The following is an 18,367-nucleotide window of genomic DNA, read 5'->3' as shown; positions in this document are numbered from 1 at the left end:
TTAGCAGCAAGTATAGGGTCGATCCCACGGAGAGTGAGGAACTACTTTACTCTTCGGGTGCACAAATTGAGTTGTCACGATCTCAACCTGTTAATCTGCACAAGTAAACTTAAACAAAGATCAAATATAACAAGGGGTAAGGTTTACGGTTAGGTCATAACTGTTGTCAATATTTATTTCGGTCATAGGCATACTAATGATCCGTCCATGATCCATATAAACTCAAGGCGTGGCCCAAAGACATTGGGGCGTTTCAAGAGGCTATACTTCACACTTAGGATGGTTGAGTCCATCACACATTCCCCGGTCACAAGGCAGTGCTTCACTCCTCCTTAGATAGTAGTCATACCCGTTACTCACCAAGTATGACCCTCACCAACCTTCTCTCCCGTGGTCCCCAACTCTGCACTTTGAGTGACACATGCCTCCTGGACACAACTATTTCCGGCTTGTTAGCCGACCAGTCATAGACATGCTACGGCGCAGAAGTTACCTTCCTTGTTTGATAACCATGGCTTGATGCCTCGTCACAGTTGATGGATAGTCTCTAGAGAAGCCCAAGACTGAGGAAGGACAGTGTATCCCATCAATCATTTCCTCACCTTCCGGATCTACAACACCTTTTGTTGACGCTGCTCAGCTACTCGGTTGTGGGTTTACCGATTGTCACGCCCTGGTATACCCTGGCCTTTGCTTGACACGGACAGCGTTTTACCAAACGGAGATCACCCGTTAGGCCCCTACTGTCCATAGTTTGGCACAGATCCGTCTGGAACCACGAGACTCAACCGAAAGAACAAATGCCTCACGAATGTTTACATATTGACAATAATTATTTCCACCCCTTAAACCTCACCAAGGGAACTACTCACACATATTGAAAAACGTAAATGCAAAATAAAATAAACACATGAATGAAAGAAAATTTGAAATACTTGATATAAAAAATACCTAAGGCAACAACCTTGGCTTTGTTCGTCACAACGGAATTGAAATACGAAAAGCAACTAAATTATTTGGTGCGAAAAATATAAAAGAACTAAAAGTAAATTATTTTCTTGGTGAACTAACTAAAATATAAGTCTAGAAGAGCACTAAAAATACTATGTAAATAATGAAAAACTCGTGGATCACTCTCCTCTAAAACTACCCTGCAACTCCTATCAAACTGCCCTCTGCCAGCCACACATGCTGAAGTTTATATAGCAATTCGGTAAACCCTAGCCGGCAGACCAAATCTGACAGATTATTTCATTCCATATTTAGCTTGATCCTTGATTTGATTTGATAGCTAATGGATCTCTAGCGGATTTGGGGTTGACTCCACATTATTCCAGATCCTTCCATTGCTAGAATTCGCCAGAATCTTCCGGGCAATCTCCTCCACACGTCTTTCCATCTATAGCTCCAGCTGCTGACTGTTTAGCCCTATTTTGTGATGAATATCTGGGTGTTTACGTGTTATATTGACTTTTATTTTGGTCTCTTTCACTTAAGAGTTGAATGATTTGAGCTTTTGTGCTAATTTTGTTATCTCAGGATTTTGTGCCCACATTGATTGATATGTGAACAAAAGTAAAGTTAGAATTTAGTTGAATGGTCTGAAGAAGAATCGAAGTTCGTCTCGATACGAGTTCGTAGGCGAAAACGGATCTAAAATCCGACTTGAAACGAGGGAGAACGGACCAAAACAAAAACGCTGCGCATTGTAGTCTGCGAAAGGCATACACGGCGGCGCCGTGGGACGGCGGCCTCCATCCCTGGGCGGTCTGCAGTTACGTTTTTGAGGGTTTAAAACCCATTTTTTAGGTTTTTGGAGCCCACTCTCGACCCCTCCAGCCTCCAACTCCGTCTTTACTGTATTTTCTTAGAGTTTTTGTAGTGACCCGCTCTTTTATCAGTATTTTAATTACAGTATTGTGTGTTAAATTTTCTATCTGCCAGTAATTGAAGCGTTTTATGTTTTCATCTATGTTTATGAATTTCGTATTTTGGAGACAGAGTCACTACACTAGCAAGCATGCAATTATTTATCTTCGCGTGTTTAAGACCGCGATAAGAATCTTTGAGTCGATGAATAATTATTATTCAAAGGTTGTAATACCCCGGATTTTCGATCCTAGGTTTCACATGATCCTATTGATATTACTAGGATATGATAGATCCCTGATTCCCGGTTAAAAAGAATAATTATCCTAGCGATGATTTAATGAGTCTTGATGCCTAGGTTTTCTCTTAAGAAAGTCGGTAAATAAGAAGATGATTATTTTTATTTTTTCCGTGTGTTGTTGTTTTCAATAAATAGGTATATTTATTTTCATTTCAAAGTATGAAAAGCAAAGTGCATATTTATTTCTAATACGAGTTTGTTTTAGTTCGGGTTTGAGCGATTACGGGCCGTATAGAGGGCCAAGGGTGGGCCGATTTTTAGAGAGGCTTGCGCCAATTTTAAGGCCCTATTTTAGAGCCCAAATGCAGTCCATTTCAGCCCCAAAGCCCACTTACACATCAGCCACCTTTCTAAATTCAAAAGGGGACAAGAACCATCATGACTTGGCATTGGAACTACCAAATTGCATGCCACAAGGTACCTTCCATTGGTGGCAGCCACCCCCACCCTATCCTACCCCAAATTTTCGTGCATAGCCTCCCCAAAAGCAAGAGTGGCTGCAAACTTCTCCCATTCCATTCATTTTCACTCCAAGAAAGTGCTAAGGCAAGAAAGTGCTCTCACTCTCTTCTCCCCTCTCCATTTTCGTCCCTCCACATCTCCCCCACTCCCAAGACTCTTCTCCCACCATTATCACACTCCATAGAAGCCCTTGAAGCCCCAAGAGGAGTATCAAAGCAAGGGAGAGCATGGGAAAACTAGGGCGTAAAGTTAGAGTGAAGGTTGTGCTTCGAGGGTGAGTTTTCTTTTGTCTTCTCAACTGAAAATACTTTAAGACCACGGATTTTTACACATATGTGTGCTATATTGTGTGAGGATATGTTTTATGGTCTTGGATGTTTATTTTGGTAGAGTTTATTGGGTGAAAAATCGTGCATGAGGTAAAGCTGCGAATCTGCCATAAGCACACTGCTCCGGCAGTATTTTGCAAGGCGATTTCAGCCGTCCAAATGGTGCCCAAACATTCCCAAATTAATTATGTATCATATCTTATATGTTTTCTACACTATGATATATTTTCAGAATTTTCAGAGCTCTTATTATTAATTTATGAATTGTTAAACATCACTGCCCGTCTGGAATGCATTTCTGGTAAATAATCTTTGGGAGGCCACAAGTCACGTTTCAATCGGTAAAACCCTTTGAAACATTAATGTGATACTCTAGACTCCCTTATCTTTCGTTTGAAACTGGCTTCACTATTTTTGGATGAGGGAAATGCCCGGTATAATTCTTTGAAGTCTAGTTATTATTCTTTGTATCCTCCAGTAGGTTTTACAAACCTACGACTTTGAGGTGGCAAAGGCCAACCTAAATCTTTGATTCTCAAGCCCATTTTTATATTGAATATCCTTTGACATGTTGGGAACTTATTTGTTCATTTGTAGAATTTTTGGTAAAGCCTAAAGTGGTTTTTCTGAATTTAACTTCGAATCTGCCGAACTTGAACTCTTTTTGTGCACTGAACTTTGGATGTTAATATCTCCTAAACCATGAATCTTCTTGGGGTAAATTCACCTGGAGAGTGTCACACTCTCTCCCTAGTTTTCAGATTGACCGTTGGAGTTCCCAGTGGCCTTTTGTAATGGGAGATATGAATTTTTAAAGAAGGCCCATTGACTTGGTTCTAATCTGGAAAGCTGAAATTTCCAGATTTTTGCTTGTTAAGTACCCATCTTTGAGTGGGCATATCTTGCTCGTTTGAACTCTGTTTCATTCAATTCAAATTGGAGAATGATCCTTGAAATGTCTAGTTTCCAGAATGTCCTTTGGAGCCTCATTTTGAGATCCGAGGCAGAATTGGTGTCTGTTGCAAAACAGCCCCTTAAGAGCTCAAGTTGTTGAATTATTTTCTAAGTTGAAAGTTGGTTTTAAAGGATGTTTCATGAAATATTATGTATATGTGCATGACGAGTTTGGGATATGTTTTGTGCAGAGTTTTCATGAAAATGAGTGAGTTAACCTAGATAAGGCATCAAGATAAGCTAACGTATGTAAAATGCATAATCCCTAGTTCGATTTTGCGTTGTAAGTCCGGGAATAGGTTGACCTAGAGATCCCAAGTAGACAACGGTTTTTGTTATCCATGATATGTGCTAAGAGTTAAGAACTCGTCTTGTAGGAATTGGTTCACAGGACGGTACCACCGCTTAAGATCACCTCTCTTCCACACTGAGGATCAGGTGGGCATTACTTTCACTATACGTATATGGAGATCCCTACGTGTCGTAGGCCTCTTATACAGATGAATGCATGAGATGTTTAACTGTTAATTTCAGTTTTATATATCTATCAAACAAGTTTAATGCTACCGTTTGAACAAGTTATTTCGTTACAAAATCTTTGAACAAATTATTTCAAGTATTGTCTTGCCATAAAATGTTTCAATTTCAGTATGATATATATCTGCTTTGGCTTTGCCAATGATGTAATCGAATTCGGGTCTTGAGCAGTTGATAGCTATCCTGCCTTGACTAGTGTACACCAATGACCGTGAGTCATCTAGCGGGTTGGCCGGTCAAGTGTTCGTGAGAGGTGGCCACATCTCCGACACACAGTTTCCAGATATGATAGAATACAAGAGAACTTAGTCTGATCAGACGAACTTTAAGAACCACAAATGAATTTAGTAAGCTTGGGCCTATTTAGCTAAAACTCCTTTGCTGTACTGTTTATAATGGCATGACAATTTACCGTTTCACGATGCATGTTTATACATTTATTTAGGCATACGTGCCCAATGAGTGCTTTTTGTACTCAGCCCTGCATATATTTCTAAATGTGCAGGTTGAGCAGTGGCTGATGGAGATGTAGTGAAGAGTGGAGCTTTTGTCATAGGTTAAATGAATGAACTCTTGGATACATGTCTCCATACATGTAATCAGATTATGTTATTCCGCTGCGTACTCTTAGGTTTTATGTTCTTTCAGTTAAGCCAGTTTTATCTGAACCTACAAGTCTGTTCAAGTCTTGTGACTAAACATCAGGTGTATTATAAATTTTCCCTTCTTTAAACAAATTTTAGTTCGATCCTCTATTATTTGTTCACCCCTTTTTTTTTCGCAGTCGATAACTGTGTCCTTAGTTACGTTTTCCTGGCTTATTTATCCTTAATTAAGTCCGGTCGTGACAGAAACTCCCTTTCTATCGCCGTCGATAACTGTGTCCTTCGTCGCGACTTCCCGGCTTAGTTATCCTTAATTAAGTCGAGTAGTGTCCGTGACAAAGTGGTATCAGAGCAGTTCGTTTGCTCTTAATCCAAGAGTTACCCAGTTAGTCCTAAATTTTATATTAGTTGGAAGAGTCAGTCGACAAAAGCTCAGCACTTCATCGCATCGTCACGCTCAACAAGAAAGAAAGAGGTAATAATTTAGGAACGTTGAAAGTCCACGTTTCATACGAATGTGCTGATGCTTACTTTTCGAGGATTATGCTTTATTATTTGATTTGATATCTCAATGAACTTAGATGCATTAAGAATGCATGATCACTGTTACGAGAAGAACAGTAGAAACTAGAAACTCAGTTATCTTTCACTATAGCCATAGTAAAGAGCCAAGAAAGAGGAAGAAAATCAAATGTCACTTGAAGAGACACGAGAACCCAATGAGAAGGTATGCAATAAGATGAAAAGAAGAGTGTCACACACGAGTAAGTGACACGGGCATAGTTCATTATTCGGGCTGTTCACACGTAACAGAATACCGAACCAACTATTGACTTACCCGACCAGAACTTAGTTGAGACAGTGCTCATAGGGATGAGAGTGACTTATGCAATTAGCTAGCGGTGGTGTGATGAGCTAATACTCATTTCAACCCCCTCAATTATCACCAGTTACGACATGAAGAGAACCTTCATGATTTATGTTCAAATTTCAGAGCTAGGCTCACGAAGGGTTATAAAGCTTTGTGCATGATTCTTTAATATTGCGATTAGAACTATTAGCTTACAGTTTTAGATACTCGAAACCTTTCTGATTAAAGTTACCTATTACATTACACGTGAGCATCATTTAGAACCCCTATTAATTACGATCACCTACTACGAATCAGAAAGATGAGATGTGACATGGGTAACTAGAAGTTACCAACCTTTATCATCGACTAGAAAATCTACGCAAGTGCATAAGATGGGAGAAGTTCCCGAAAATGATTCAGAGGTAAATAGAGCTAGGGACATCAATAGCGGTTCGACGCATACATTAAGGGATTGAGACCCTAATGAGACTCTAAGGGTATACTCAGGAAAAGTATACATACTTTAGCCTATCAGAGACATCGCCCTTGTTAGAACATCTTGGATTAGACGTTCAGTTTAGTAAGAAGAATGAAAGTGTTGACTAAGATCATTACATGCCTTAGTACTATGTGAGGTGACCCATATCCTATGAGATGCTCAGAGAAGCAAAATCCATTTTTGTGGGAGATTGATGATTCGAAAGGTCCCTCGCAAGGGCACGAGTATACTTCAAATTATACGATTACATACAAGCGCTATGTGAATGAATGCTAAGTACTAGAAGTCCCACATTAAGATCATTTAGAGGAAGTTTGTTAAGTAAGCTCGATTACAAATGAGAAGTCTTACTTTGCCTATAGAAGGTTTTAAGGAAGGATGTTGATTTAGAAACCAGACTTCAAGCTTGAGAATCTTCCAAACATTCTCAAGGATAGGTTTTAGATGTTAAGGAGAAAGTAGAGATTTTATACCAAAAGTACCTTTTGCAGCCAATGATCAAGACCTACCAAGTTCAGAAAAGTATTTCCATGTGACTGAGAAGTAATTGTGTTGGACCTGGCCAGTCCACATGACCAAAATCTCAGTAGTCGTCATATATGGGTCTCTACACCTATATATGTAAAACCTTCATCTGAAAAGCCAAACGGGTTTAGACTATTAGGTCATTTCGTTTCGACCTTTTAGTCAATTCATTTCTACCCTATGGTTATTCATTTCAATTGTTTGGCAAATTATTGGAACACTTTGCCCAATTGCCATTTGTGATTTGAATCATTGCGATCTACTAACTGTTGGTAGAATTCCTGTGACCCAAAGACAAGCAAGTATTCACTAGATTAAATCAGTCCGACACGAATGCCTCGACCCAAGGGTCAAGCACGTGATACATTTAGACCACCTCGTATGTTTTTAGTAGGACGTTATTTGTGTATTTCGGAAACGATGATTGATCCGATGCTTATGTATGCCCCTATGTTGGCTTAGTTGTTTTGACTGGTACTAAAACACTGGTCCACCGGACGTAACGTGACTAAATTCTTTTGTGATGATTTTGCTAGACCGCCCATCCATCACGTGTAGTACCTGGATAGACCAATAGATCCTGATTCGAATGTTGATGTAAAAGTCCTCATCAAGGCAATTTTCCATAACTATTTAGTAACCTCATCGATCTTTTGCGGCAAACTACTTCCGCCACATTTTACTCATATGTTAGCATGAGAAAGAGTATGAGCGAGTTTTGAGAACCAAGAAACGGGTTGCAGATTTGATGATATGCGTCTAAGCATTTTTCATAATGTAGTAACGACTATATGTCCACTCATCGGAATGCCACCAAGACGAGGGCATCCGAGAAGAGGGAGAAGAATTCCCCGAGATGATTAAAGAGGTCCAGTACCAGGGCCAGAACAAATATCGCCCCACCATCCATACAACCAGAAGGTAGAATAGAGGAATTATTTCACAACAAAACCCACCTGCCTTCAGTAGGACAGGAGATCCAGCGGAAGCTGAGACTTGGACCAGGAAGGAAAGCACAAAGAGAATAGATGACAGCTGAACAACTGGAAAATTTTACGCGGGATCATTCTAAAACAGAGATATATGATAAGTATATACCCCATGGCTATCGCACAAAGAGAAGGAAATTAGATTTTTAGTCTAAAGTAGGGAATAATGACCATTTCTCAGTACGATAGGATGTTCTGTGATATGTCGAGATATGCGCCAGAGCAAGTAGAGATGGAATAAAAGATGGCTGAAAAATTTTGTGCCGGTTAAAGGCACGAGATCCGGATGGCTTTGGCAAGCCAATGGGGACTACCTTACACGGAATCGCATAGCGGAACGATGGACAGGGAAGCAACAACGCCGAGAGCAAGACCAGTAACAATGCCTATGCCAACATCTCCATATAACTAAGATCTTAGTGGTTGCCAATCGAGATTTGCAATCTTGAAGAAGAGAGGTATCCCAATAGATAGACTCGCACCATAAGATCTTGCCTTATCCCGAAGAGCATAGTGACGACTAGGATGACTCAGTTTGTCATTAGTTATCAACCACTAGGAAGTGATACTTTCACAATTAGAAGGATACACTAAGCGTCAAACTATCTTTTGACCTTGGATCGGTAGAAACAAAGCTGCTTCTGGAGTCTCGAGCGGAGAGCCGGAACAGTTACTGTGTATGACGAAGTTTTCCATCGAATGTCAAAGTATGTTCCACGAGGGTGAACACCATTGAGAAACGCATAAAGAGGTTTGGAAACGAATTATGTCATGAGATATTGAATTTCCCTAACAAGCCAAACAGATTTTACGCAGGAGTAAGAAATGAGTGAGACTCTCATATTTAGTCACTACTATCCATTGGTAAAGGAAAAACCACGCACAGTCAAGGTATAGACTACCTTAAGATGGTCATAAAGAAAACAAATGGGACAACAGTAGCAATTGTCAAGCGAGAAGGAAGCTATGGCAATGGCAATCTTCCCAACAACAGAGCTAAGAAAAACCAGGGTACTCCTAAACAGATAGGAGATAACCAACAAAGGATCCTGCCCTGCCCAATGTATGACAAGAACCCTAGAAGATGCTGCAATAATGGAAGAGTGAAAGTGAAGGTTGTTACACGGTAGCCAGAAGGGCATTTTGCTAACCGTTGTTTAAATAAGGAACAAGAGACGGGCCTATGCTGAACTTGCTTGTCCAGGCTCCGTATATGAAAGCGATCCATGCTTTGCCCCAACCAAACAGTAGTAACCACGCTAGCAGCATCCGAGACAGCAACAATAACATGTACGACCTCGTCACGTTAGAAAGCCACGGAAAGCTGGAAAGAAAGAAGCTAATAAGTCCCCGTGGAATAACATGGGAAGGAGAAAGCCTGTCGTCTCCGCCCAGCGAACGACAAAAAGAAAAGGGGTGAGAATTTAGCATAGTAACACTTAAGAAAAAGTATCCTATATTGATCATTTGTCAAGGATAGATGGCATTTTTAGTGGCTCAGAGAATCGAGTGCATTCTCGAAGATATACTTGAGACTTAGATCCCACCTACTAAATTTTGACCAGAAGATGTACCTAAGAAGGCCTTCACAACCAGATTGGCCATTATGAGTTCGTAGTGGTGCCTCTCAGATTGATCAATGCACCAATTCGTCTTAGTTTTCATAGATGATGACTCGACCTACTCGAAGAACGAGAAAGACCATGAGGAACACCTGAGGATAGTCATAGAAACATTGAGAACAGAGACTCTTTATGCTAAGCTCTTCAGGTGCGAATTTTTTGGCTCGGCGAAGTCATATTTTTAGGGCATATCATGTTATCAGAAGAGATCAAAGTGGACCCCAAAAAGGGTACAAGTTGTACATGAGTGGAGACCACCTACAAATCCTAATGAGACAAGAAATTCTTGGGATTACCAGGTTACTATTGTAGTTTCATAGGATGATTTTCCAAGATAGCAAGGCCAATGACACAATGACTTAGGAAATGAATCTAATTTTCTTGGATGAAAGAATGTGAGAAGCTTTCAGGAACTCAAGGAGAAGTTAACAAAACGCTAGTGTTAGCCTTTCCAATAGCTGACAAAGAATATGTGAATTATACGTACGCGTTCAAGAGGGGACTGGGTTGCATCTTGATGCAAGAAGAAAGAGTGATAGCTATGCATCATGACGGCTTAAGCCACATGGGTTGAACTATCCAACTCATGATCTAGAATTAGTTATAGTAAAGACACCACCTATATGGATTTAGGTGCGAGATGTTCACAAACCACAAAAGCCTTAAGTACTTTTTCGAGCAGAAAGACTTGAACATGAGACAGAGGAGATGGCTCGAACTCGTGAAGGATTACGATTGCGGTATCAATTACCACCCAGGGAAAGCTAACGTAGTAGCTGATGCTTTAAGTCGTAAAACTCAATCCGAGTTAGGACTTCTTCTCACTCAAGAGGACACGCTCGTAAGGGATTTTGACAGATTGAAGATAGAAGTGGTTCAACCACCAGCAATGACAAGAGCAATTATTGCAACTCTGGTAGCCGCCCCAGACCTCAGAGAAAGGATCATCAGCGCCCAGAGAGCGGACGAAAGCTTGGAAAAGGGTTCGTCTTAAGATCCGAACAAGCACGCCAGGAGGCTACCAAGAGGCAACGGATAACGCCATTCTTTTGAAGGAAGATTGTGTGTTCCCCATAAACAAGGAACTCAGAAACGAGATCATGAGTGAAGCTCATGACACACCCAGAATGGAAGTGGGAGCACATAGCGATCGATTTCGTGACAAGTTTACCCAAGACGAATAGGGGTAACACAGCTATTTGGGTAATAGTAGACCGTCTCACGAAGTGCGCTCTTTTTATATATACCGATTTCAATTACCCATGGATCGAAGAAGCTAGCCCAATTGTACATCCGTGAGATTGTACGGCTACATGGAATACCAATATCCATTACTTCGGGTAGAGATTCAAAATTTACTTCTAGATTTTGGATCAGCTCGCAGAAAAAAAAAAGTTGGGAATCAATGCTGCCATTGATCGAGTTTACCTACAATAATAGTCAACAGGCGACAATTAATATGGCACCTTACGAGGCGCTTTATGGACGGAAGTGTAGATCGCCACTTTACTAAGATTAAGTGGGTGAGAGAAAAGTTTTAGGACCAGACATAGTCGATGAGATGGTTGAGATAGTCCGCTAGATCAAAGGACGAATAAAGAAGGCACAGGATAGACAGAGATCTTACGCCGTTTCACGCCAAACCGAGTTACGTTTTGAAATAGGAGACAAGGTCTTCCTAAAGGTATCTCCCACCAAGGGAAAACTACGTTTGATGTCAAGGGAAAGCTTAGATTCCGATTTATAGGATTGTATGAAATTCTAGAGAAGATAGGTCCAGTGGCCTATAGGTTGGCGTTATCGCCAAGTTTTGGAAACGTCCACAACGTTTTTCACGTATCACCACTCAGGAAGTACGTTCACGATCCAAAGCATGTGATCCACCAAGAAGAGATGATCCTTAGCCCAGACTTGAACTATGAAGAAAAACCCTAAGCTTTTTTTTAGTAGAGATATGCAAATTTCGGGACGAAATTTTGATAAGAGGGGTAGGATGTAGTGACCCGCTCTTTTATCAGTATTTTAATTACAGTATTGTGTGTTAAATTTTCTATCTGCCAGTAATTGAAGCGTTTTATGTTTTCATCTATGTTTATGAATTTCGTATTTTGGAGACAGAGTCACTACACTAGCAAGCATGCAATTATTTATCTTCGCGTGTTTAAGACCGCGATAAGAATCTTTGAGTCGATGAATAATTATTATTCAAAGGTTGTAATACCCTGGATTTTCGATCCTAGGTTTCACATGATCCTATTGATATTACTAGGATATGATAGATCCCTGATTCCTGGTTAAAATGAATAATTATCCTAGCGATGATTTAATGAGTCTTGATGCCTAGGTTTTCTCTTAAGAAAGTCGGTAAATAAGAAGATGATTATTTTTATTTTTTCCGTGTGTTGTTGTTTTCAATAAATAGGTATATTTATTTTCATTTCAAAGTATGAAAAGCAAAGTGCATATTTATTTCTAATACGAGTTTGTTTTAGTTCGGGTTTGAGCGATTACGGGCCGTATAGAGGGCCAAGGGTAGGCCGATTTTTAGAGAGGCTTGGGCCGATTTTAAGGCCCTATTTTAGAGCCCAAATGCAGTCCATTTCAGCCCCAAAGCCCACTTACACATCAGCCATCTTTCTAAATTCAAAAGGGGACAAGAACCATCATGACTTGGCATTGGAACTACCAAATTGCATGCCACAAGGTACCTTCCATTGGTGGCAGCCACCCCCACCCTATCCTACCCCAAATTTCCGTGCATAGACTCCCCAAAAGCAAGAGTGGCTGCAAACTTCTCCCATTCCATTCATTTTCACTCCAAGAAAGTGCTAAGGCAAGAAAGTGCTCTCACTCTCTTCTCCCCTCTCCATTTTCGTCCCTCCACATCTCCCCCACTCCCAAGACTCTTCTCCCACCATTATCACACTCCATAGAAGCCCTTGAAGCCCCAAGAGGAGTATCAAAGCAAGGGAGAGCATGGGAAAACTAGGGCGTAAAGTTAGAGTGAAGGTTGTGCTTCGAGGGTGAGTTTTCTTTTGTCTTCTCAACTGAAAATACTTTAAGACCACGGATTTTTACACATATGTGTGCTATATTGTGTGAGGATATGTTTTATGGTCTTGGATGTTTATTTTGGTAGAGTTTATTGGGTGAAAAATCGTGCATGAGGTAAAGCTGCGAATCTGCCATAAGCACACTGCTCCGGCAGTATTTTGCAAGGCGATTTCAGCCATCCAAACGGTGCCCAAAAATTCCCAAATTAATTATGTATCATATCTTATATGTTTTCGACACTATAGTATATTTTCAGAATTTGTAGAGCTCTTATTATTAATTTATGAATTGTTAAACATCACTGCCCGTCTGGAATGCATTTCTGGTAAACAATCTTTGGGAGGCCACAAGTCACGTTTCAATCGGTAAAACCCTTTGAAACATTAATGTGATACTCTAGACTCCCTTATCTTTCGTTTGAAACTGGCTTCACTATTTTTGGATGAGGGAAATGCCCGGTATAATTCTTTGAAGTCTAGTTATTATTCTGTGTATCCTCCAGTAGGTTTTACAAACCTACGACTTTGAGGTGGCAAAGGCCAACCTAAATCTTTGATTCTCAAGCCCATTTTTATATTGAATATCCTTTGACATGTTGGGAACTTATTTGTTCATTTGTAGAATTTTTGGTAAAGCCTAAAGTGGTTTTTCTGAATTTAACTTCGAATCTGCCGAACTTGAACTCTTTTTGTGCACTGAACTTTGGATGTTAATATCTCCTAAACCATGAATCTTCTTGGGGTAAATTCAACTGGAGAGTGTCACACTCTCTCCCTAGTTTTCAGATTGACCCTTGGAGTTCCCAGTGGCCTTTTGTAATGGGAGATATGAATTTTTAAAGAAGGCCCATTGACTTGGTTCTAATCTGGAAATCTGAAATTTCCAGATTTTTGCTTGTTAAGTACCCATCTTTGAGTGGGCATATCTTGCTCGTTTGAACTCTGTTTCATTCAATTCAAATTGGAGAATGATCCTTGAAATGTCTAGTTTCCAGAATGTCCTTTGGAGCCACATTTTGAGATCCGAGGCAGAATTGGTGTCTGTTGCAAAACAGCCCCTTAAGAGCTCAAGTTGTTGAATTATTTTCTAAGTTGAAAGTTGGTTTTAAAGGATGTTTCATGAAATATTATGTATATGTGCATGACGAGTTTGGGATATGTTTTGTGCAAAGTTTTCATGAAAATGAGTGAGTTAACCTAGATAAGGCATCAAGATAAGCTAACGTATGTAAAATGCATAATCCCTAGTTCGATTTTGCGTTGTAAGTCCGGGAATAGGTTGACCTAGAGATCCCAAGTAGACAACGGTTTTTGTTATCCATGATATGTGCTAAGAGTTAAGAACTCGTCTTGTAGGAATTGGTTCACAGGACGGTACCACCGCTTAAGATCACCTCTCTTCCACACTGAGGATCAGGTGGGCATTACTTTCACTATACGTATATGGAGATCCCCTACGTGTCGTAGGCCTCTTATACAGATGAATGCATGAGATGTTTAACTGTTAATTTCAATTTTATATATCTATCAAACAAGTTTAATGCTACCGTTTGAACAAGTTATTTCGTTATAAAATCTTTGAACAAGTTATTTCAAGTATTGTCTTGCCATAAAATGTTTCAATTTCAGTATGATATCTATCTGCTTTGGCTTTGCCAATGACGTAATCGAATTCGGGTCTTGAGCAGTTGATAGCTATCCTGCCTTGACTAGTGTATACCAATGACCGTGAGTCATCTAGCGGGTTGGCCGGTCAAGTGTTCGTGAGAGGTGGCCACCTCTCCGACACACAGTTTCCAGATATGATAGAATACAAGAGAACTTAGTCTGATCAGACGAACTTTAAGAACCACAAATGAATTTAGTAAGCTTGGGCCTATTTAGCTAAAACTCCCTTGCTGTACTGTTTATAATGGCATGACAATTTACCGTTTCATGATGCATGTTTATACGTTTATTTAGGCATACGTGCCCACTGAGTGCTTTTTGTACTCAGCCCTGCATATATTTCTAAATGTGCAGGTTGAGCAGTGGCTGATGGAGATGTAGTGAAGAGTGGAGCTTTTGTCATAGGTTAAATGAATGAACTCTTGGATACATGTCTCCATACATGTAATCAGATTATGTTATTCCGCTGCGTACTCTTAGGTTTTATGTTCTTTCAGTTAACCCAGTTTTATCTGAACCTACAAGTCTGTTCAAGTCTTGTGACTAAACATCAGGTGTATTATAAATTTTCCCTTCTTTAAACAAATTTTAGTTCGATCCTCTATTATTTGTTCACCCCTTTTTTTTCGCCGTCGATAACTGTGTCCTTAGTTACGTTTTCCTGGCTTATTTATCCTTAATTAAGTCCGGTCATGACAGAAACTCCCTTTCTATCGCCGTCGATAACTGTGTCCTTCGTCGCGACTTCCCGGCTTAGTTATCCTTAATTAAGTCGAGTAATGTCCGTGACAGTTTTGACAGGGAGAAACACATTAGAAACTCTCGGATTACGCTAGCTCGTTGTTTCCTTTAATCAATTGTAAGTTCTATCTATTGAATTATCGAATTCTACAAGCTTTCTTGGTTGCTCTTTTCCTAGATAATTTGACTCAACCCAAAACACCTAAGGGATTGACTCGCAATCGTACGAGGTCGTCCTAGTGTAATAAGCTAACCCAAGTCGTCTCTCAAGGAAGGCTAAACAGGGCTCTGATCATGCTACGCACAGAAAACAGGAAATAAACCTTAACACTCTAATCAGAAGTTTGGGTCTGACACTCTCTCTCCGATTAACTAATGCGTAATTAAAATAAAGCATATAAAGTTAACTAGGCAAAAGATAGGAAGCAGATAAGAATGCAAGAAGGCAAACAAAGCTAGGGTCTAAAGTCTAAACTAGCAATCTAGAAAGCAATCATCAATTCAACAACCATAAACAACGATTATCTAGCCGAAATAACATATTAACATTTAATCAAATGAATGTTAAGCAACAATAATCTACGCAAGAGAAATAACAAGCATTCAATCCTATGGAAAAACATCAACCAAGTTCTTACAATGAGCGCGATTCAAAACTTCAGTCCAATGTAATGAAAACTAACACGATCTTCAATCCACAATCCAAAAGATGTTTAATGATGTTTGAATTACTCTAAAACTGAGGAAACAAAGGTAAAAATTGCCTAGGAGGCTGCTGGAGTTGGGGGTGGGGTCAAAACCCTAAAACAGGCTTTTAAATGGCAGAAACGTAATTGCCGAGCCCAGGGACGGCGGCCGCCGTGTATGCCTTTCGCAGACTGCAATGCGCAGCGTTTTTGTTTTGGTCCATTCTCCCTCGTTTCAAGTCGGATTTTAGATCCGTTTTCGCCTACGAACTTGTATCGAGACGAACTTTGATTCTTCTTCAGACCATTCAACTAAATTCTGACTTTAATTTTGTTCACATATCAATCAATGTGAGCACAAAATCCTGAGACAACAAAATTAGCACAAAAGCTCAAATCATTCAACTCTTAAGTGAAAGAGACCAAAATAAAAGTCAATATAACACGTAAACACCCAGATATTCATCACAAAATAGGGCTAAACAACCCCCCCACACTTGATCCTTTGCTTGTCCTCAAGCAAAGTCACAACACCAAATGATAGTTCGCAAGAAAACCTTCCTCACCATTCACATCTCCAACCAATCAAAGTCTCTTAGCCATTACATTCCTCACGAGATGTTCATTGTTAAGATTTTAAGAAGCAACAACCACATGATACAATTCAATCCGATCAGACCTGATTCTCCGCTAGAGGTGAATTTCCTAATGTGATTGCCTTTATAATCAAATCTCATTTTCCTTGAAGATGATAAACAATCAAACCAAATATAATTTTATACATCTTTCTTTTCAAGGTGATGTTATTCCATTCTCAATAGATAGGCCAACTTTCGTGAGATCAACACTTTTGGAGGTAATCCAAAATGTTCTCACGTGGTTTTCCATGCTCATAACACTACCGTCAGAGGAGCAGAGACCCAGAGCTATAGAAAACTTCACAACAAACCAACATTCAAACTCAAGGGATAAGATCGTAGGCTATCACAATGAAAACACTCCCTCTAGCATCTACCGGACAAATCACGTCAAGAATAGCTCATAAGGGTGTTGCATCCAAAACATTAAACAACTTACATCAAGTGAGGAATATGCATAACCTGAGAGACAAAAATAGCAACCAAGCCAACACAATTCATGAAATTTACTTGTGAACAAATCATCAAAGTGTGCATTATTACTTGAAGCCAAACAATAATCAAGATAAAGGAGACCATTTTCCCCACACAAGAAAGCCCAAAAACACAACAAAACCCATAGGATCAACAAACACTGACTGCTGTAGACGGGAATGGTCATACTAGTTTCTTTCTTCGGTTGGCCTCATGCCAGGTGGTACACTTCGAACGTTCCCGTGCCTCGAATGGTTCTGAGGGGTACTTCGTCGAGCTCTCTTCCTGGTTCATATGTAGCTCATCTGTGCTGACTGCGACTGCTGTTATGGCCTTACCAACTGCTTCCTTCGGTTAGCCTCACACCAGGTGGTACACTTCGGAGATTCCCGCGCCTCGAATGGTTCTGAGGGGTACTTCGCCGAGCTCTCTTCCTGGTAAGTTTCACTTCTGGAAGCTTGGATAGTTTTCTTCCGGTAATGCCCATTCTGACCGTATTTCGTGCATATGCCCTGGACTGAGCCTTCTTCCTCCTGAATACCTGTTTTCTCCCCTAGACGACTCAAACAAAACAAAAAAAAGAGAAAAATAGGGCCAAATGGCCCGAAAGTCGAAGACGCATCACACCTACACACTTAAACCATACTTGCCCTCAAGTATGCAGATGGATTCACAAAAGACACCAACGAAAATAGAGGAAAGAAAAGAAATAAAGACTCAAGACACGAAACTGCACAGTTATCAGTTCAGATCAAACATGCATGCATCATCCGTAATATCATACCACAAACCATTGAGCAGAAAAAATCACATGTAGAGATAGCAGTTTCTCTCACACACTCAAGTGTATGGCTAAGTGTATGCTCTCATACTATACTGTATTAGCTCACCTATAGGCTTGATCACCGATTCATAGCAAGTGTTCAAATTGGTTTAATTCATCAAAGGGTCTTTTAAAGGTTATAGTGGGGCATACAGAGTAGAGGTAAGGATTTCTGGATAAGTAACTTAAAACTTGGTTCCAGTCATATCGTCCTATCTTTTTCAGTACTAGCACTCCCACTTCATTTTCTCCCTTTATTCTTGGCACGAATTAATTTAACTTCTTCAATTCAAGCAAATTTATTGTTTCATTTTTGTGCCCAGACCTTCCTTTCTCAAGTTATGCTTTTTCACTTAGAGCAATAGACTTCCCTTTATCTTTTGCATGGTGTGGAAGGCACACCTTTTCATCCATTTCAAATCAAGGGCTTACAAAAGAATTTCATTCGGCTCAAAGTGGTTTAGCAAAGGTTTATCATTTAAAGCTCAAGGAAATAATTCTGGGGCTCTAATTTGAAGAAAATTGCCCTAATCATGTAAATTATACCAACTAGCTAAAACCCATAAACAAGTTCTAGGGTTACCAAGCAGCATAGCCACACAGAAAATAAATGCAATTTTAGTTCAGATCTCACAGGTGGGAGTATTCAGTATGCTCTCTACTGCTATCATGTGATCATGCTCATCATACCAACAAACCAGTCAAACCAAATAGCATGCATGAATCACCAATACCAACA

At 40.0% G+C, this 18,367-nt stretch overlaps 2 long non-coding RNA genes across 2 annotated transcripts; both read left to right on the top strand.

The window, feature by feature from the left end:
- Positions 1–2,563: 2,563 nt before the first annotated feature.
- LOC131011227 (uncharacterized) lies at positions 2,564–5,207 on the top strand. Its single transcript, XR_009096801.1, has 3 exons — positions 2,564–2,906; positions 4,293–4,353; positions 4,958–5,207. It is a non-coding gene; the product is annotated as an uncharacterized LOC131011227 (long non-coding RNA).
- A 7,112-nt stretch (positions 5,208–12,319) lies between these two features.
- On the top strand, positions 12,320–14,733 carry LOC131011228 (uncharacterized). The gene is made up of 3 exons (XR_009096802.1): positions 12,320–12,568; positions 13,955–14,015; positions 14,621–14,733. It is a non-coding gene; the product is annotated as an uncharacterized LOC131011228 (long non-coding RNA).
- The last annotated feature ends 3,634 nt before the right edge of the window (positions 14,734–18,367 follow it).

The sequence above is a fragment of the Salvia miltiorrhiza genome, chromosome 2 (assembly GCF_028751815.1).
Source record: "Salvia miltiorrhiza cultivar Shanhuang (shh) chromosome 2, IMPLAD_Smil_shh, whole genome shotgun sequence".
In the NCBI taxonomy this organism is placed as follows: Eukaryota; Viridiplantae; Streptophyta; class Magnoliopsida; order Lamiales; family Lamiaceae; genus Salvia; species Salvia miltiorrhiza.
This window is presented reverse-complemented; position numbering and strand designations above follow the sequence as displayed.